The sequence below is a fragment of the Aedes albopictus genome, chromosome 1, assembly GCF_035046485.1.
Source record: "Aedes albopictus strain Foshan chromosome 1, AalbF5, whole genome shotgun sequence".
In the NCBI taxonomy this organism is placed as follows: domain Eukaryota; kingdom Metazoa; phylum Arthropoda; class Insecta; order Diptera; family Culicidae; genus Aedes; species Aedes albopictus.
In genome coordinates this window covers 52,693,617-52,711,581 of record NC_085136.1, presented here as the reverse complement: position 1 = coordinate 52,711,581, position 17,965 = coordinate 52,693,617, and the positions used below count along the sequence as shown (strand labels likewise).

Genomic DNA, 17,965 nt, shown 5'->3' with positions numbered 1-17,965 from the left:
ATTTTTCCAGGAATTCCTCAAGAGATTCCTCCAGGGTTCCTTCCAGAGATTCTTTTGGGTATTCCTCTAGGGAAACCTCAAGGAATTCCTCTAGATTTTCCTCCAAGAATTCTTTCAGAGATTCCTCCAGGAATTCCTCCAGGGATTCTTTCTGAAAGTTCTCCAGTAATTCTTCAAGGAAATCTTCCAGGAATTCCTCATCGTTTTTATTCAGGAATTCCTCTGGAGATTTCTCCAGAAATTTCTCTAGACATTTCTCCAGGAATTCTTACAGGCACATCTCCAGGAATTTCTGCCGGGGTTTCTCCAGCAATTTCTTCAGGAGTTACTCAGGAATAACTCCAAACATTTCCACTACATTTCCGCTCACCACGCGATCTCTTCGACACAGTCGTCGATGAGAGGTGTGTGGACTTCCAACACACAAAAAACAATGCGCTCTCGCCTAGGCTTTACATTTACAATATATGCGTAGTGTGGATGTACATCTCATTCCATCCGAAAGGGGTGCAATCTGTGGAAAAGATAACCTCGGAATTTTGTGTTGAACTTGAATTCAGGTTAGCAGCTACGTCTTCGAGTCTTCTCGTGGCGTAGCGGCAACGCGCCTGTCTAGTGAGTAGGAGTCGTGAGTTCGAGTCTCACCGAGAGGACGAGTAACTTTTTCGCAATTTTCACCTCAATTTGTCCATTTCTCACTCACGCCAGTATATGTAAAGTCTAGCTTTTGGAATAAAGTAAAACTTCCATTCGGCTGGTTAAGCCGCAAAAATCGGTAATTAATTAATTTAATTATTTCCACTACAGTTTCTCCAGGATTACCTACAGGAATTCCTCTAGGAATTCATCCAGGCATTCCTCCACTATTTAATTCAGGGACTCCTCCAGGAATACTTTTAAGAAATCCACCAGAAACTACCCAGGAATTTCTTCACAAATTACTCCAGGAATTGATCCAGGCATTCCTTCAGAAATTACTGCGGCAATTCCTCCAGGAATTTTTCCAGGAAGTACTCTCCGATTTCTTCGGAAATTTTTTCAGGAATTTCTTCAAGCATTCCTTCAAGAATTTTTGCAGGGATTCCTCCGGGAATCTTCCAGGGATTTCCTCCAGGTATTTATACAGGAATTTCTCCTCCAGTGATTTCTCCAGGCGAATTATTTCAGAGATTCCTCCAGAAAGCCCAGCAGGAACTCCTCTATGAATTTACCAAGAATTCCTTCAGGGATTCCTTGATAGATTCGTTCAAAGATTCGACCAGGAATACCGCCGATGATTCTTCCAAAAATTCCTCTGGAAATTCCTCTAGTAATTTCTTCAGAAATTTGTCCAGGGATTCCCTTATAAAATTCCTCCAGCAGTTCCACGGAATTACTCGAAGAATTTTTTTCAGCAGTTCCTCCAGGCATTCCTCTTGAGGTTCGTTCAGATATTGCATCAACGATTCTCCAGGAATGCCTCCAGGGATTTTTCGAAGAATTTCCCCAGGGGGAATTACTCCAGAAATTTCTTTAAGGCTTCCATTTTCTCATTATTTTGGTTTTTGATTTTTTATTAAATAACGAAGCAATATTTTCAAAATCGGTTTTCGTACACATGTAGAGTACGGATCAAGCTATTGTCTGATTTTTTTTTGTGCTGGAAAATGTTTTCCATTTTTGCAGAAATATTTTTTTTGTGAAATTTTATTCAAAAATGGTTTCTGCAAAAACGAAAAACATTTTCCACCACAAAAACATTCAGAAGACAGCTTGATCCATACTCTACATGTGTACGAAAACCGATTTTGAAAATATTGCTTCGATATTTAATTAAAAATCCTAAACCAAAAAGTGAGGAAATGTTTCCAGTTTCGCCTTAAGGGATCTTTTTGGAATTTCTTAAGAGGTTTCTTCTGAAATTTAGAGATTCCCAGAATTTCTCTAGGGAATCACCCAAGAACTCATCTAGGGAATCCTCCAGGATTTCATCCAGCGATTCATCCAGGTATTTCTGCAGGAAACCCTCTATGAATTTCTCCTGCATTTCCTCCAGGGGATTCTCCAGGCATTCCCGCAGGAATTTCACTAGAAATTCCTTTGGTAATTCTTCCACGGATTCACCCAGGGATTTCTCTAAGAATTCATCTAGGAATTGCTCCGGGAGTTCTTCAAGGATCCCTTCCTGAATTTCTCTAGAGATTCCACCAGTAATTTCTCCAGGGATTCCGCCAGAAATTTGTCCAGAAGTTCCTCTAGAGGTTCCTCTAGGAATTGCTTCAGGTATTTCTCCAGGAATTCTTCCGGGATTTCTTCAAGAATTCTTCTAGGGATTCCTTCATCCAGGAATACGTCCAGAAATTCCTCCAAGGATTCCTCCAGAAATTTGTCAAGTAATTGCTTCCAAATTTCCACAAGCGATTTCTTCAGAAATTTCTCCAGGAATTCCTGCAATATTTTTTTCTAATGATTCCTCCAGCAATTCATCCAGGTATACTTTATGGAATCCCTTCAGGAACTCAGCAATTCAGGAGTTGCTCCAGGCATACTTGCTGAAATTCCTCTATGAATTTCTCCAAGAATTCCTTCAGGGATTTCTCTAGAGATACCTTAAGAAGTTGCTCTAGAGATTCTACCTGGGATTACTTCAGGAATTCTTCAGAGATTCCTCCAAGAACTCCTCCAGGGGTTCTTCCTGAAATTTCTTCAGTAATACTTCCAGAAAATCCTCCAGGAATTTCTCCTGGGATTTCTCTAGAGATTTCTACAGGTATGTCTCCGGGTATTTCTCCAGGAATTTCTCCAGGGGTTTTTCTTGGAAATCCTCTAGGGATTGCTCTAGAAATTCCTTGAGGAATTCTTTTCGGAATACATCCAGGCATTCCTCTTGAGGTTCTTCCAAGGAGTTCCTCCAAGAATACCTCCAGGTATTATTCCATGTTTTTATTCAGAAATTTCCCCAGTAATTGATTAAGGAATTCGTCCAAGAATTACTTGAGAAATTTTTACAGCAATTCCTCCAAAAAATTCTCCAGAAGTTCCTTCTGAGGCTACTCCAGAAATTGCTTCAGGGATTGCTCCAGGGATTCCTCCCAGAATTCTCCTAGGGAATTCTCCAGGAATTCATCTAGGGATTCCATCAGAATTTCTTCTTCCAGGTATTTCTGCAGGGAATCCTCCAGGACTTTCTAGGACTTCCTCCATGGATTCATCCAGTAATTTATCTAGGAATTCATCTAGGAATCGCTCCGGAAATTCTTCTTTCCCAGAATTTCTCAAGAGATTCCACCAAAAATTCATCCGGGAATTCCTCTAGGGATTTCTCCAACAATTCCTGAAGGGATTGCTTCGGAAGTTCTTTCAAGGATGGCTCCAGGAAATCTCCTTCGGAATCATTTCAACGAATTATTCAGAGATTCGGTCAAAAATTTCAGTAAACCTTCCACTATATTTTCCAGGGATTACCCCAAGAACTTTTACAATAGTAATTACCTGATTCTTTTCAATTACTTGAAGGATTTTTAAAGGAATTGCTTCAGCGATTTTATTGGAATTCAAAAAGATAATGCTGAATTATTACGACTGGAAATTTTGCTACTCCGAAAAAAAAACTGACTTTCTCAGTCTTGGACTTATCAAAACGGCTTGTTTTACTTTGTCCGATTGTTCTTCTCTTTTATTTTGAGTTTTTTCGGAGTAACAAAAAGATAATTTTAGAGGAGTCAGGAAATCATCCAAGAAGTCATCCAGGAACTCTTTCACAGTTATCTCCGAGAAAATTTAAAAGGCGTTCATCCACAGATTTATGCAGGAATGAATTCCTTCAAGAATTATCCCTCCAGCTTCTGCAAAGGAATTTCTTCAGATATTCTCCTAGCGATTATTTCAGGAATATATCCTGGTACTCTTCTACAGCCACTGTGACTTACTTTAAAACATACGGGTATTGGCATACGCTTTGAGCACTTTGAGATATTTATACAAGAAATTCCCAGAGAAGACTCTTTCTGAATTCTCCCAGCCACCCTCCCCCTTTTAGCTACGCCAATGTTCGCCGATGATACGTACCACGTTTCACTAGCACATTCGGTAAGAGCGTCGCTGTGGAAAAAGAAAAAAAGCTCTCACGTTTTCCTTCAAATTTAATACGACCTATCGAATGAATGAGTTCTTTTACGTGCAGTGGTGGTGGAATCCTTCTCAAATCGATCGGACCTGGCTAATGAAATATGCTCCAGATGCCTTCGTTTCCTCCCATTTGGCGTTGGTTTGGATACGTTGCGGAAATCCCCTGGCTGAATGGTGCAGCAATCAAGACGATATGCTGAACTGCGAGGACGTGAGTGGAAATAATTTATGATTTGTGGCAGAAACAGCTATTGAGAGCAGCCGGAATCGGTTCCGCCGTGCGCTTTTGAACGTTATTCGGGCGAACCTACACAGTACACGTGCTAAGGTTGAATTGCGAGTAGTTAGTCACAGAAGTATAAAGACGACATATGCTTAAGGCGAAACTGAAAGCATTTCCTCATTATTTTGGTTTTTGATTTTTCATAAAATAACGAAGCAATATTTTCAAAATCGGTTTTCGTGCACATGTAGAGTATGGATCAAGGTATCTCCTGAGTTTTTCCCACGTGGAAAAAGCTTTTCGTTTTTGTGGAAACCATTTTTTTGTGAAAATTTGTTTAAAAATGGTTTCTGCAAAAACTAAAAACATTTTCCATCTGAAAAAAATTCAGGAGATACCTTGATCCATACTCTACATGTGCACGAAAACCGATTTTAAAAATATTGCTTCGTTATTTTGTAAAAATTCAAAAACCAAAAAGTGAGGAAATGGATCCAGTTTCGCCTTAAGCTAAACGTTGAAAAAAAGGAATGAATTAAGAAAAAAGAAACAAAGATAACAGAAAACAAAACAAAATAAACTGAAGAAACTACAACAATGACACTTTGTCTTAAAACTAACTCAATGAAACATTTAAGAAGGCAGCAAAACCAGATTACCATCAGTCGAAAAGTTCACCCAACCTGAGAATTACACATTCCACAGTTCCCTGGATGAACCGGCCACGGAGGAACGACAATGACAATGATGAACTGACTTGGTGACGAGCTACCCTGGGCAAACTCGAGAGAAATAATAATACACCGACGGACACGACACGTGCATTACAATACAAGCATCTCCCTACACCGAGCGCTGTTTTGCATGTTCCCTTATTTTTTATTTTTTCCAATCTTGTTAGGACGAGACTTCCGCAGAAGAGCCAAGCCACCGACAATCGTATGAGAATTGCGGAAGACACCTACAACAACCACGATGACGATCAGTGGACTTATGGGGCCACATTTTTCACGGAATGTTTAAGTCGAAAATCCACTACGGATGTACGGTTGCCTCCGTTATCCGCGGTTGACAGTTGACGAAGACTAACGAGGATGTAGTTATGTGGCTGTTAGTTTTCTGGAAATTCACTGGATACGGAGAGGAAGCTCTGATGCTTGAGGTTAGATGGTGGCCGTTCATGAGCACCAGTTTAACAGTTTTCAATTTAGAGTCACTTAAATCTCACTCAGGGCAAACTTCTTTGACTGTTTGGATCTGACATTGTACTAAATTTTGGTTCTCCTTCTTGTTTCTTTTCTAGTTCTTTCGGTTTTTTATTCTGTATCTAGTTTTGTTTCTGGATTCCCCTTTTTTCTTTTTTTATTTTGATACTTTTTTATATTTTTTATTTTACTTGTGAAGTAAATGTCTGCTTTTCCTGTTTTTGTTTGTTTTTATGTTGTTGCTGGGTTTGATTCCTATCCATTTGTGGTTGTGGATTAGATGTTTGTATTTCTTAGTTCCATTTTACATATTTTGTACTTTTCTGCTCCGGTTCTGTATCAGTTTTATGTTTTTTTCTAGTTCTTTTTCGTTTTGCCAGGATTCTGTTTCTGTCTTTCTTTCAATTTTAGCATTTCGTTCAACGCTGAATTTGATTTGAGGATGCTTTTAAAATTTTATTTGTACCATATTATTTTGGGTTATGATTTTTGTTTGCGTTTGTTTCTTCTTGTTGGTTTTCATTTCCATCAGACTCATGCTGTCATTTCTTTTTCGTTTTTTTTTTTTCTAATTTTCTATTATGTAATGACTTTGTTAATGTAACTGGGTTTGATTCCAAGCCATTTTCCATTTGTTGCTTTAGATTTGTTTTTTTTTTTCCTTTGGATTTTGTTTTATTGGAGCTATAATTCTGATCCTGGTGTTCGTCCTGGGTATGTTCTTTTTCTGGTTGGTATGTTTCTGTCATGCCTCTGCTTCTGTTTCATGCGTTTTTATAAATTTGATTTTTGTTCTAATTCTTAACCCTCTAATACCCAAGCCCGCCTTTAGACGGGGTATAGTTTGAGCATTTTTGAAATTTTTGTTTCGTGGGAAATCAAAATTTTTATATTTTTGGCTGATATTTAGGACTGTTTTGAATATCTCAAAATAATTTTTGGTGTATTTTGAAGCATACTTACATTTTCTAAAAATCATTGAAAAATTGATGTTTTAGTCACCTTTCAGAAGTCATTGTTTAATTTGCTTTGAATCGCTACAATTAACATATTTTAAATTTTTCCCAAATCATTCTATCCTAGTTTAATAGTTTAAGGGAATCGAATACACTCTAAAATCATTTTCCTTAAAATTACATGGAAAATAAAATATTCCATGAAAAAAACTAAAAATAAAAATATTTCAACAATAATCATAAAATCTCAAAATGTTTTCATCTCAAAAAATCCGCACCCCAAAAAGGCTTCCAGGAAAAATATAAAAGTGTGGGAATGTTTAAAAATGAAAATTAGAAAAATCAAAAACTGAAATTCACGAAATCGAGAATTATAAAGAATCATCTTCCAAAACATGTTTCAATCGATTTTAGATTACGAAAAATGATATTTAGATCAAAATCAAAAATTTGGGTATTAGAGGGTTAATATGTTTTTTTTTGTTTTTTTTTTGGTAGTATCAATATCTAGCTTCTTCTTCTTCTTCTTCTTCTTCTTATTTATGCCTCTACGTCCCAACTGGGATTTGGCCTGTCTCGCTTCAACTTAATGTTCTATGAGCACTTCCACAGTTATTAATTGAAGGGCTTTCTTTGCGTGCCATTGCATGAAACTGTATGTTGTGAGGCAAGCACAATGATACACAATGCCCAGGGAGCCGAAAAAAAAAACTTCCCGACTGGAATGGAAATCGAACCCGCCGTCTCCGGATTGGCGATCCATAGCCTTACCCAAGCAACACACATGTCACCGAAGAGTCACGGCGGCGCAGGTTTTTGTTGCGCAGAAGTCACTGTGACTTACTTCTAACCAATCAACACTTACTTGCTAGTAGTAAGTCACAGTGACTTCTGCGCAACAAAACCTGCGCCGCCGTGACTCTTCGGTGACAAGTGTGTTACTTGGGTAACCACTAGGCTAACTGGAGACCCAATCTCTAGCTATATACAGGGGATGGCCAAAATGTTTGGGATAGGCACCTTTTTTTTCCTCATAAAAAAGTTCAACATGGTGTAACTTTTCATAGAGTGCATCAAATATTCTCAAATGTTGAAATAAATAAATGCTATTGAACACTAGTTTTTAGACTACTAATTTTTGAGCTGTCATATCTCGGAGACCAGTGAACCGAATTGAATGAAATTTTGAACTTTTGTCCACAAAATATTAATGCTTGAAAATCATTTAAAACATGGGTACTTTTTAAACGTTGAAAAAAGTTATGATGAATTGACACTTTTTGGATCTTTCTCCTAAAAATTTAATTATTTCACATCTATGTCATTAAACTTTATTTTTTATATCCAAAGACTTTTTTCTTCTGTTCATAAGATATCTATATAAAGATATATTAGAGCCTATTTGGATTAAAGGAAGAACACATCTAGTATTTTTGTGCAGTATAGTAAAATTGACTAATTTTCCTCTAAATGGGTGAAAATGTCAAACCATCATAACTTTTTTCAAAGTTTAAAAAGTATCTATGTTCTGATGGGTTTTCAAGCACTATTATATTGTGGAAAAGCGCTCAAAATTTCATTCAATTCGATTCACTGGTCTCCGAGATATGACAGTTCAAAAATTGATAGTCTTAAAAATAGTGTTTTACCAGATCGGTTATAACTTCGCGGAAGATTAACCAATCGAGCTCAAATTTGTACTACTGATGCATATATAATAGGTTAATAAACATTCAAAATTTGAGAATATTCGATGCACTCTATGAAAAGTTACACCATGTTGAACTTTTTTTTGAGAGAAAAAAAGTTGCCTATCCCAAACATTTTGGCCACCCCTGTATCTTGTTGTATTTTTTTTTGTTGTTGCTTTTTTATGTGTTCTCAATTACAATTGTGAATATGATTTCTGCTGTTATTCCAATTTAGGCACCGTCATCAAATTACATAACGCTCTAGGGGGAAACGAAAAATGGCTTAAGGACAAATTTTGGTGTTTTCATGCATAAAAGCGTAACGGAGAGGGAGGGGAGGGGGAGGGTGTCAATATATGTTAATTTAAGCGTTACGTAATAAATGGATGATTGTTTTTTTTGCTCGCTTTGATTTTGCATTTTGTTTTGATCCCCATCCTTGTTTGTGCTCAGTTTTTTTTTGTGGTTTCAATAATTCTGATCTAGGTGTTCGTTCTGGTTTTGTTCTATTTTTGCCTGTTTCCGTTTATGTTTTTTATGTTTTTTTGTCTAGTTCTGCTTCTCCTGGTTTACCTTTTTAGCTGCTACTTCGTTTTGCTTATAGTAATTATTATAGCATTGGTTCCATCTTTGGTGTTGATTTTCTTCCTATTCTTGTTCCATTTTCAACCATGTTTCTTGTTCTAGATTGTTTTCATTTGTGAATATTTCTAGCTATGATGTTGCTAAAGCTTCTTGCTTTATTCTTCGTTCTTGTTCTAGTAATCAGGCTCTTGTGCTCTCAGTGATTTAGTTTTTCTGTTTATGATTTTTATTCTTAGTTCTGGTACTATATCTAGTTATACTAATGCTTTTAATTCCCTAGTATCACATCAAGTTTGAGCCAAGTTTATAATTCTGCATAAAATTTGTTTCCAATGTTTGGTTCTGGTTTTAATTCTAAATCTAGTTTGGATTCAGTTCAGTTTCAAGTTACTAGCGAGCTGTTTCTATAATGATTCTGTGCACGTTTCTCTTTTTTTGGGTTACAAGTATTGCTTTTTAGTTTATGTTTTGGTTCTTTTATTCATTCCTGTTCGTCGCTCGGGTTCTAATTTTTGTTTTTTTTTATTCTTCTGACATTTGTTCGCGGTTTGATACTGATTCTGTTTCGATTGGAATCAGATCTTTGCTCAGTTTTGTCTGGTTTCGTTTATTGTGTAACCGTTCAGTTACAATTATCCCAATATTATTTTTAATTTGTGCGTATTGTTGAGGAAACTATAGTGTTTGTTTGTTTAGTGTTTGGAATAAATAGAATTGGTTAGAGTTAGACTAAAATTGTAAACTGTATTAGGTAGTAGAAATATGTTGTAAGCTAAATGTTAAATGTAATTTGAATAAACTATGGCAAAAATGGGTGGCGGGCGAAAATCAACTGTGGCAGTAAAAGTAGGCAAACCGATAGCATAATGGGTGGTGCTGCTACCAAGGATAGGATACATGGAGTAACGATTAAGGAACAATGGTAAGGCATGGACTGGAGGGCATTTTAAGACTTGAGCTGATCGCCATGATCACTTTCAATTCGGCGTTCGTGTGAGACACAAGTGAGTTTTATTTAAAAGTGGCTTTTTGTAAGAAGTTCAGTGAACGAGTATAGTGCTTGAGTCCAGCCTAAGTTCATTCAGGTATGCCACATTAAATGGTCTCTGTGATACCAGTGCCTTTATTCCGGATCATTCCAATAGGACCTTTTGAACTACCATTTTGATACTGTCACGGAATCGCCCCTCACAGTCCACACGATTCGGCCTAGATCAGTTCACCGGTCTACGCCTAACAGTAAAAGACCAGGCTCTCTGGTCACACTCACCGACCGTGAGAGAGCTCCTCGAGCTAACAGCCCTAATCACCAAAGAGGACCCTTCTCGGCGTGGCCAATACGGTCTCGTCCGTGGCCCGTCGATCGTGCCAAAGAAGGAAGACGCCGTAGCCCAGTCTAGGACACGAAAGTGGCCTAAAATCCGTGGATTCGTCATTCCACTAAGCTAGCCAAACTCCAAGATCCGCCATTCTGAAACCTACCGGACCATAAGAACCGACACCGTCATCCGCCATTGCCGTCAGCAGCCGTCAGCGAGCGCTCGCCAGCACACCGGAACGTACCCAACGATTTTCATCAACCACAACCCGCCATAGCCCAAATAAACCAATTAGAACCAGCATAGTAACTTTCAATAAATTTGCCTTTATATCTCCATACACACACACTCTGTCATAGCCCAAAGAAATACCATAGTTTCTGCACCCGTTGTTCCTCGTAGCCCCTCCGAATTACCCAGTAGTATGCCGACCCTGTAGACCCAGCTCTAGGGGTCTCATGCTACTGAGCTAGTTATCCGGGAGTCTTGGTTTAGCCACTGGGTCGATTGAGCAGTTTGTAAGCCTCAGTTAGTCTCAATTGTTTTGATTTTATGTTTTATTTGGGTTCTTAGACAGGTTTTGTTTTCAATTTGTTTCAGTCAGTTTCTTAACATTTCGAATCTGCCCTAGTTATTTTTAATCGCTTTTGCAATTGTTTTAGTTTTTGGATTTGTGTCTTATTCAGCATTTCATTGATGTTTTGTATTGGTTTGATGTTTTCATTTGAAATCTGTTTTTTTTTCTGATTGCGTTTCCCTTGTTTTTCCCACTCCTCCTGGTTCTCTTGGTTCTTTTTCCCTCCTGGTTCTCTTGGTTGTCCTAGTTCTCTTGTACAACTTGGTTCTCCTGGTTGTCTAGGTTATCTTGATATTTTTGGTCTCCTTTGTCAACTTGGTTCTCTTGGTTTCTTGGTACCTGTTCTAGTTTTCTTTGTCCTCTTTATGCTCTTGGTCCCTTTGGTCGTCCGGGCCGTCTAGGTCCTTCTGCTCCTGGGTGTTTAGGTTCTTTTGTTTTATTTTAGCGCCCTTGGTTCTCTTCGTCAACTTGGTCCTATTAGTCCTTTTGATCTACCTTCTAGTTTTGTTGTTCTTTTTGTTTCTCCTGACTATCTAGGTTAACCAGGTTCTCATATTCCTTTAGATCCTTTTGGTCTCCTTGATTTTCTTGGTTTTGCAATGCCTCTTGATCACCTTGATGCTTGATCCTCCTACCCGTCTTAGTGCTCTTGGATCTCTTGCTATTTTCAGTCTTCTTTGTTTCTCTTGATCCTTTAGGTCATCTTTGTTCCTTTTGATCTTCGGCTATCTTTGGTACTTTTAGTCCTCTTGGTCCTCCTGATTCTCTGGTCTTTCTAATCCTCTTGGTCCCCTTGGTACTCTTGGTTCCCTTGATGCCCTTGTTCCTTACCGTCTTCTAGGTTCTGCTGGTTCTCTTGTTTTCCCGTGTCTTTATGATCATGTTGGTAGTTCTAGTTTATTATGGTTCCTACTCCTTTTGATTGTTATGCTTCTGGAACGCTATTTTTGGAACGCGATTCCGAAATGTGTACATAATTTGCACGAAAAATTTTGATGATGGCTGCAAGTTCATGATTTTTATTTTATTTTGCGAACTGGTATAATTGGGCCACAGTTTTTTTTTCCTGAAATAGCTCTCCTTCTTGTGCAGTGCTCGAAAACGTAGCCATAACTGAATCAACATAAAAAGCATAAAAAGAAGTTAAAGCAGAGGCGCCAACTTAGGGGGGCAAGCATGGTTTTATGGTTTTGTACCCCCCCCCCCCCCGCACCTACGAATATTTGACATTTTTTATACATAAAAAAATTGAAAAGCAGGCTACCAATAATGTGACAAAAAAAAAGCTGTTTTGGTGTACGCAGTCTAAAGTTATGGAAAAAATTGTGTGACCAAAATTTGACTTAACTTGACAAAATTTGACCACCTAAACAAATATAACTTTTTTTTTTTTTGTTTTTATTTATGTGTATTTTAACTAGTTGCTAATTCTACACTAGTCATATATAACTTTGTAACGGCTGGATCAAATTGAATGAAATATTTACACAACATTTTGATATGTATACTTTACATACAGAAAAATTTTCATTGAAATCGGTTCAGTATTTCTGGTTCTATAAATAAATAAAAGAGTAAAAATGTGTTCTTATTTTTTAATCCTCTGTACGGGGCTGGCAGTGGACTGTACAGGGGATACTCAAAATAACTGGGACAGGTAAAATTTTCACTTTTCAAAAAATGTTCAAATCGCTGTAACTTTTCAAAAAGGGCATCAAATATTCACAAATTTTTACTGTAAGTTCATCAACTAGTTGTGTATCAGTGGTCAAAATTTGGAAAAGATCGGGCCAATCTACACAAAGTTATAAAGGTTCTACAAAAAGGTATAATTATCTGATAGCCAATTTTGAGCTGTTATATCTCCGGATTCAATGATTCGAATGCAATGAAATTTTGATCATTTATGACTTATATAATGAACTATTAAAAACATTTGACTAAACTAGAAATTCTTCACGCGAAAGAAAATTATTCGGATTAGATTATTTTTCTAATATAACACCAATGTATCCATAATTTCATCATCGTTTCAAAATTCGAGATAGTAATTATATATCATTCAAATTCCCTCTAATTCAATTGAATATATTTATGTTTCAAAGGCAAGCAACCATAAAGCCATCATTAGATTGATAAAATAATGGGATGCATATGAAAAATAGATAAATTTACTGAAAAAAACATGGAATAAATGACATCGCCATCACTTTTTTTCTTATTAATAATTTCATATTAAGTCAACTGTGTTTCAAAGTTCATTATATAAGTCATAAATGATCAAAATTTCATTGCATTCGGTTAATTGATTCCGGAGATATAACAGCTCAAATTTGACTATCGAATAATTATACCCTTTTCTAGAATTTGTATAACTTCGTGTAGAATGGCCCGATCTTCTCCAAATTTTGACCACTGATACACAACTAGTTGATGAACTTACAGTAAAAATTTGAGAATAATTGTTGCCCTTTTCGAAAAGTTACTTCGAGTTGATCATTTTTTGAAAAATGAAAATTTAACCTGTCCCAGTTATTTTGAGTATCCCCTGTATCTGCGCTGGCTACGTTGTGGTGCTCGCGTTCCGCTCAGGAACCGAGCCGGGTGGGAGCAGGAACCCTCGCGTTCCTTCCCGGGATGATGGCCGGAGGTTGGCCTAGCTTCGCCTCATGAAGCCTTGGTGGTTGAGCTGGACTAGCCTCTGCTAGCAGCAACCTGAACAACTCATAAGCCTTGATAAAGGCTGTGGTGGAAAATTGATTTCCGAACAACTTCAGGAAAATTGTCTCCAAATAACTCAGAGGAAAATTAATCCCGAATAACTCTGGTGGAATTGGAGATGTTTCGGATGTGCAGCGACTGAATAAGCAAACACGAGAGAACTTCGCTTAAACTACTGTATTTAACATTTCTCTTCTAATAACGCTTGATTTCATCCGATGTTCACTCGTTGGCGGTCCGAAAAAAAACTGATGATGCTGCCGGGATGCGCACTATATTTATAGCCCGCACGAGAAGGTGGAGCCACGCGCCGATCACGCTATTGGCTGGTCGGTCGGCTCCGATCGACGACGTTCGTTGCTGTCGACGGCTTTAGGACATTTGGTCGAATGACATTTGGTCGAATGACGATTGGTCGAATGACATTTGGTCGAAAGTACGTTTGGTCGAAAGGACATTTGGTCGAATGTACATTTGGTCGAAACCCACTTTGTGGAAGACGAAGCATATGACATTTAGTCGAATGGACATCTAGTCGAAAGGTACCAACCGATGAAAAGAGATTTAAGTGCAAAAAAATATTATAGATTTCGATATCTAAACTCATTTGTTACTGGGCTTATTTGGTTGAAAATGTGTTTGGTCGTATGAACGTTAAGTCGTATAGCAATTTATTCGTGTTAAATAATATCAAACATGAAAAGATAACTTGTTTCGCAATTTAGTTGTCGTTGGCATTGGTGAAATTTGGATTTTTCATCGAAGGTTTATCCTTATTTATATTTAATCTTGGATCTTCTTTCAAGTTTCATCATTTCATTGCGTTTTTGTGTAGTACATACTGGCTTTTCCATCAAAGGTTTCTCCTTCTTTTCAACACATGCTGTTCTTTCAAGTTTGTTATTTATGCTGACAGTGGACATTATGGTTGTGATTTTTTTTTATCGATGATTTTTCCTTCTTTTGAACATAGGCTATTCTTTCAAGTATTTGTATTATGTTTGAATATTATAGTTGCTGTCTTTTTTCTCATGTATTTTTCCTTCTTTGAAACAAAGGCTATTCTTTCAAGTTTATTAACCCTCCTAGGATGTTAGCTTTTTCGCACCACGATGGCGTAATGCACGTTCAGCGTGCCTGTCATATTGACCCCAACATCGTTTTCCTGTACCAACCGCTGAATGTTTCAGAAGAAATTTTTCCTTAGTTTATGTAGCTGTTCTTCATTAGCTGATGCCTTTTTTTTTAGATATTTTTCCTTAAGTCATGTTTAAGTCTTTCATGTTTACTAATTTCATTACGTTTTCATGTACCTGCTTATTTTTTTATCAGTGATTTTTCCTTCTGGTTTTTTTTTCACATTTCCACCATGTTCATATGTTGAAGCTGCAGATTTTTCATCTGATATTTTTCCTTCTTTTAAACATAGGCCGTTCTTTAATTTAGTAATTCACTTGAACTGAACACGAGTCGAAAATAATATAAATGCTTTCAATGTTTTGATTGAAACGCAATAGTCATTTAACTTGCGTGTCAGAGTTTTTACTGCTCAAGAACGCCCGTTCAGATACCGATTCAGCTCCGAACTCATATGTGCTTACTCTATCGATACGTTATGCGAATAAACTGGTCCGGTCACCCGGAGTTTCAGAAAATCCGTAAATATACATTGTGAGGTTGAGGTGTAGGCAAGTGTTATTGATTGCCATGACTTTTTGAGATTTGTTTTTTCTGGAATAGCCAGCTAATGAACTGATGACAAGACTGATTGGACAAGACTATTGGTTTATGATCTTTGATGGTTATTATAACTGACATGCCGAACATGTTCCTGAAAATCTGGATTTTCCGAAAACCACAGTAATCAATCCGGTTTACTCGGAAATGCTCCCAATAAAAGATCGAATCCCAAAATTATGCAAATCGAAAAAAATGGCGGTTATATAATCATTTCTGTTTTGAGGATTCCAGGGTATCATGCAGGCATTTTGCGAATGTAGTTATGTAGAGCTCGCTCGCGTTCCAACTGAAGAATTTTCAAATATTTCTGATCGCAGCGTGCCGAGTTTAAACTTGAACGCGTTCAAATGCGTCACTATTTTCATGTTATCCTCTTACGGTAGTATTAATTTGCAAGCAAGTATCATTCGGGTATCGCTAGGTGTGTGTTTGAACATTCTCACCTACGAAGTAAATATGTAACTACTGATTTGCATTGCTCTAGCAGCGGATGCTACAAGCCGCAGAGCAATATTATTGGCAACGGAATGAAAGTTTTCCAATGACAGGTTCAACGAAAGTTTTTTCCGCTGATTTGCGAATAGTAGCCAAAAGCAGTTTTCTTGCTCTAAATTACAAACACGTCAATGAAAATTATTTCACTGTTATCCAGGTGCTTGATAGAGTGCAGTGATAAATTATTATACACATTGGTTGAGATTTCAGCGAGAAAACTGCTTTTGACTTTTCGCTAAACGATGATGGTTTGTTTCCTCTTAAATCAATTCGTTTTCTCTAGTTTTGCTTTTTCTGGTAGGTTACGGTTTAAAGCAGGCCTACATAGCTACCACCTTGGGTACGCACCTCCCTATTGGGTATTCGGAACGTACCTCCTCAAGCTGAAGTCGAAAATACAACAGTGCGCGGACTGCACTACCTGCTAAGCACATAACTCTTATCTAGCGGTTTTTGTCATCGACTGGTCTAGTGTCTTTTCATCAGTTAGTGCCTTTCGACCAGATGTCCATTCGACGAATTGTCCGTTCGACTAAATGTCATATGTTTCCTACTCCATAATATGGGTTTCGACCAAATGTCCATTCGACCAAACGTCCGTTCGATCAAATGTACTTTCGACCAAATGTCATTCGACCAAACGTCATTCGACCAAATGTCTTTCGACGAAATGTCATAGATCCGCTGTCGACGTGATCATGCGGTCCGCACGTGGAACCCAATCGTTCTCTTTCGCTTCGGCTTCGCTCTCGCTGTTGTGTGATTTTCTCGACGACGGATGAAAGGATACTGGCGCCAGTGTTGCCACATTTAAATCTGTATTTTGCCTTTCAAAAATCTTTATAATCTGCATTACCATTTTTTGTCAAAAATCTGTATGAAATCTGTAATATTTCGCGAAAAATCTGTTTGAAATTCTGTAAGTTTCTCAAAAATCTGTATAATCTGTATAATTTCCAAAAATCTGTGTATATTGGTATACAGAATTCTGTATGAAAAGCTGCAAAAAAATCTGCATGATTACAGAAAAATCTGTATATGTGGCATCCCTGACTGGCGCTGGTCGCTGTTCGGCCGTCAATTTTATTATCGCCGCTTTGCTGTGCAGCACTCGCTTCGTCGTCGTCGTTCGTTCGTCGTTGGTTGGATGGGCGGAGCTCTCGTGGTGCAAACTGTCGCCGCCACTGCTAGACGCTTCTTCAGTTTGGCTGCTGTCGAACTGAACACCCAGGGATGGGAACACTCACTTGCAAAGAGTTACATTCACTTGCTATTTTTTTTAGCTCAGAAGCGTGCAATCAAGAAACGATGTATGGGCGACTTTTGCCTTGTGATTTCGTCTAAAACTTTGTCGAATAGAGTAGGGGTCGCACACGAATCCCAAGGTCGTGACAGAGCTGTGAAAGCGACTCTCCACGAGGTGAGTGTAATTTACATTCACCTCGTGGAGAGTTGGCTTCGCAGCTTCCTCACGACTTCGGTATGCGTGTGCGACCCCTACTCTATTCGGCTAAGTTTTAGACGAAACTACAAGGTAAAAGTCGTCCATACATCGTTTCTTGATTGCACGCTTCTGAGTGGAGAAAACTGCAAGTGAGTGTAACTCTTTCCAAGTGAGTGTTCCCATCCTTGTGAACACCTCTTTGTACAAAATTTTTAAATTGCAGTTTTCAAGATTCACAATATCTCCACAAATACTAAACCGATTTTGATGAAAATTTAATGGTATAAGCTACATATAATGTACCAGTTATGGAACAAATTGTGTGACCAAATTTTGACCGTATCACCCTTTAGTGCACGAAAGTATATATACCTAATCAGAGAAGTTGTTTATATAAACAACTTCTCTGTACCTAATAACATCTGGAGTGGAAACCGGCCTGATAGAAGTTAGAAATTGTTGCGACATACCGGCTTTAGACCCGATTTCACACTTCACCCTACGATCCGTTATTCTTTCTACGAATGACAAGCCGTCAACCATCCCATGCGCTATCGTTTTACCGCTGGATCTCCAAAGCCCATCTTTTTTTTCCGTGCGTAAGACTAATGCCATTTCGATGTCGTTCACGCGCGATGGTGATTATGATATGTGTCCCTTCCAGTTTTCAACAAGTCCTTCGTCGACTCGAGTTCCGTGTGTTCGCTCGAAAATTGGAACCGTGAATCGCCTGAACGCGGCCCACATTGCCCAGAATCCGGAAATTAATGGAGCGTGTCTAGAAAAAAAAATCGAAGAAAGTGTGCAGCGTCACAAACTCTTACAAATCAATCCGCCATCGATGATGCGGAGAATTTCATTGTGTAACAACATTCCATTAAATCTGGCTTCGGCAATACTTT

At 38.0% G+C, this 17,965-nt stretch overlaps 1 protein-coding gene and 1 non-coding gene across 2 annotated transcripts in view; one reads left to right on the top strand and one right to left on the bottom strand.

The window, feature by feature from the left end:
• LOC109424591 (neuronal acetylcholine receptor subunit alpha-7-like) overlaps window positions 1-17,965 on the bottom strand; it is a 953,623-nt gene that overhangs the window by 387,647 nt on the left and 548,011 nt on the right. The gene's annotated exons all lie outside the window — the stretch shown is intronic.
• Trnat-agu (transfer RNA threonine (anticodon AGU)) lies at window positions 583-653 on the top strand. The gene has a single exon. It is a non-coding gene; the product is annotated as a tRNA-Thr (tRNA).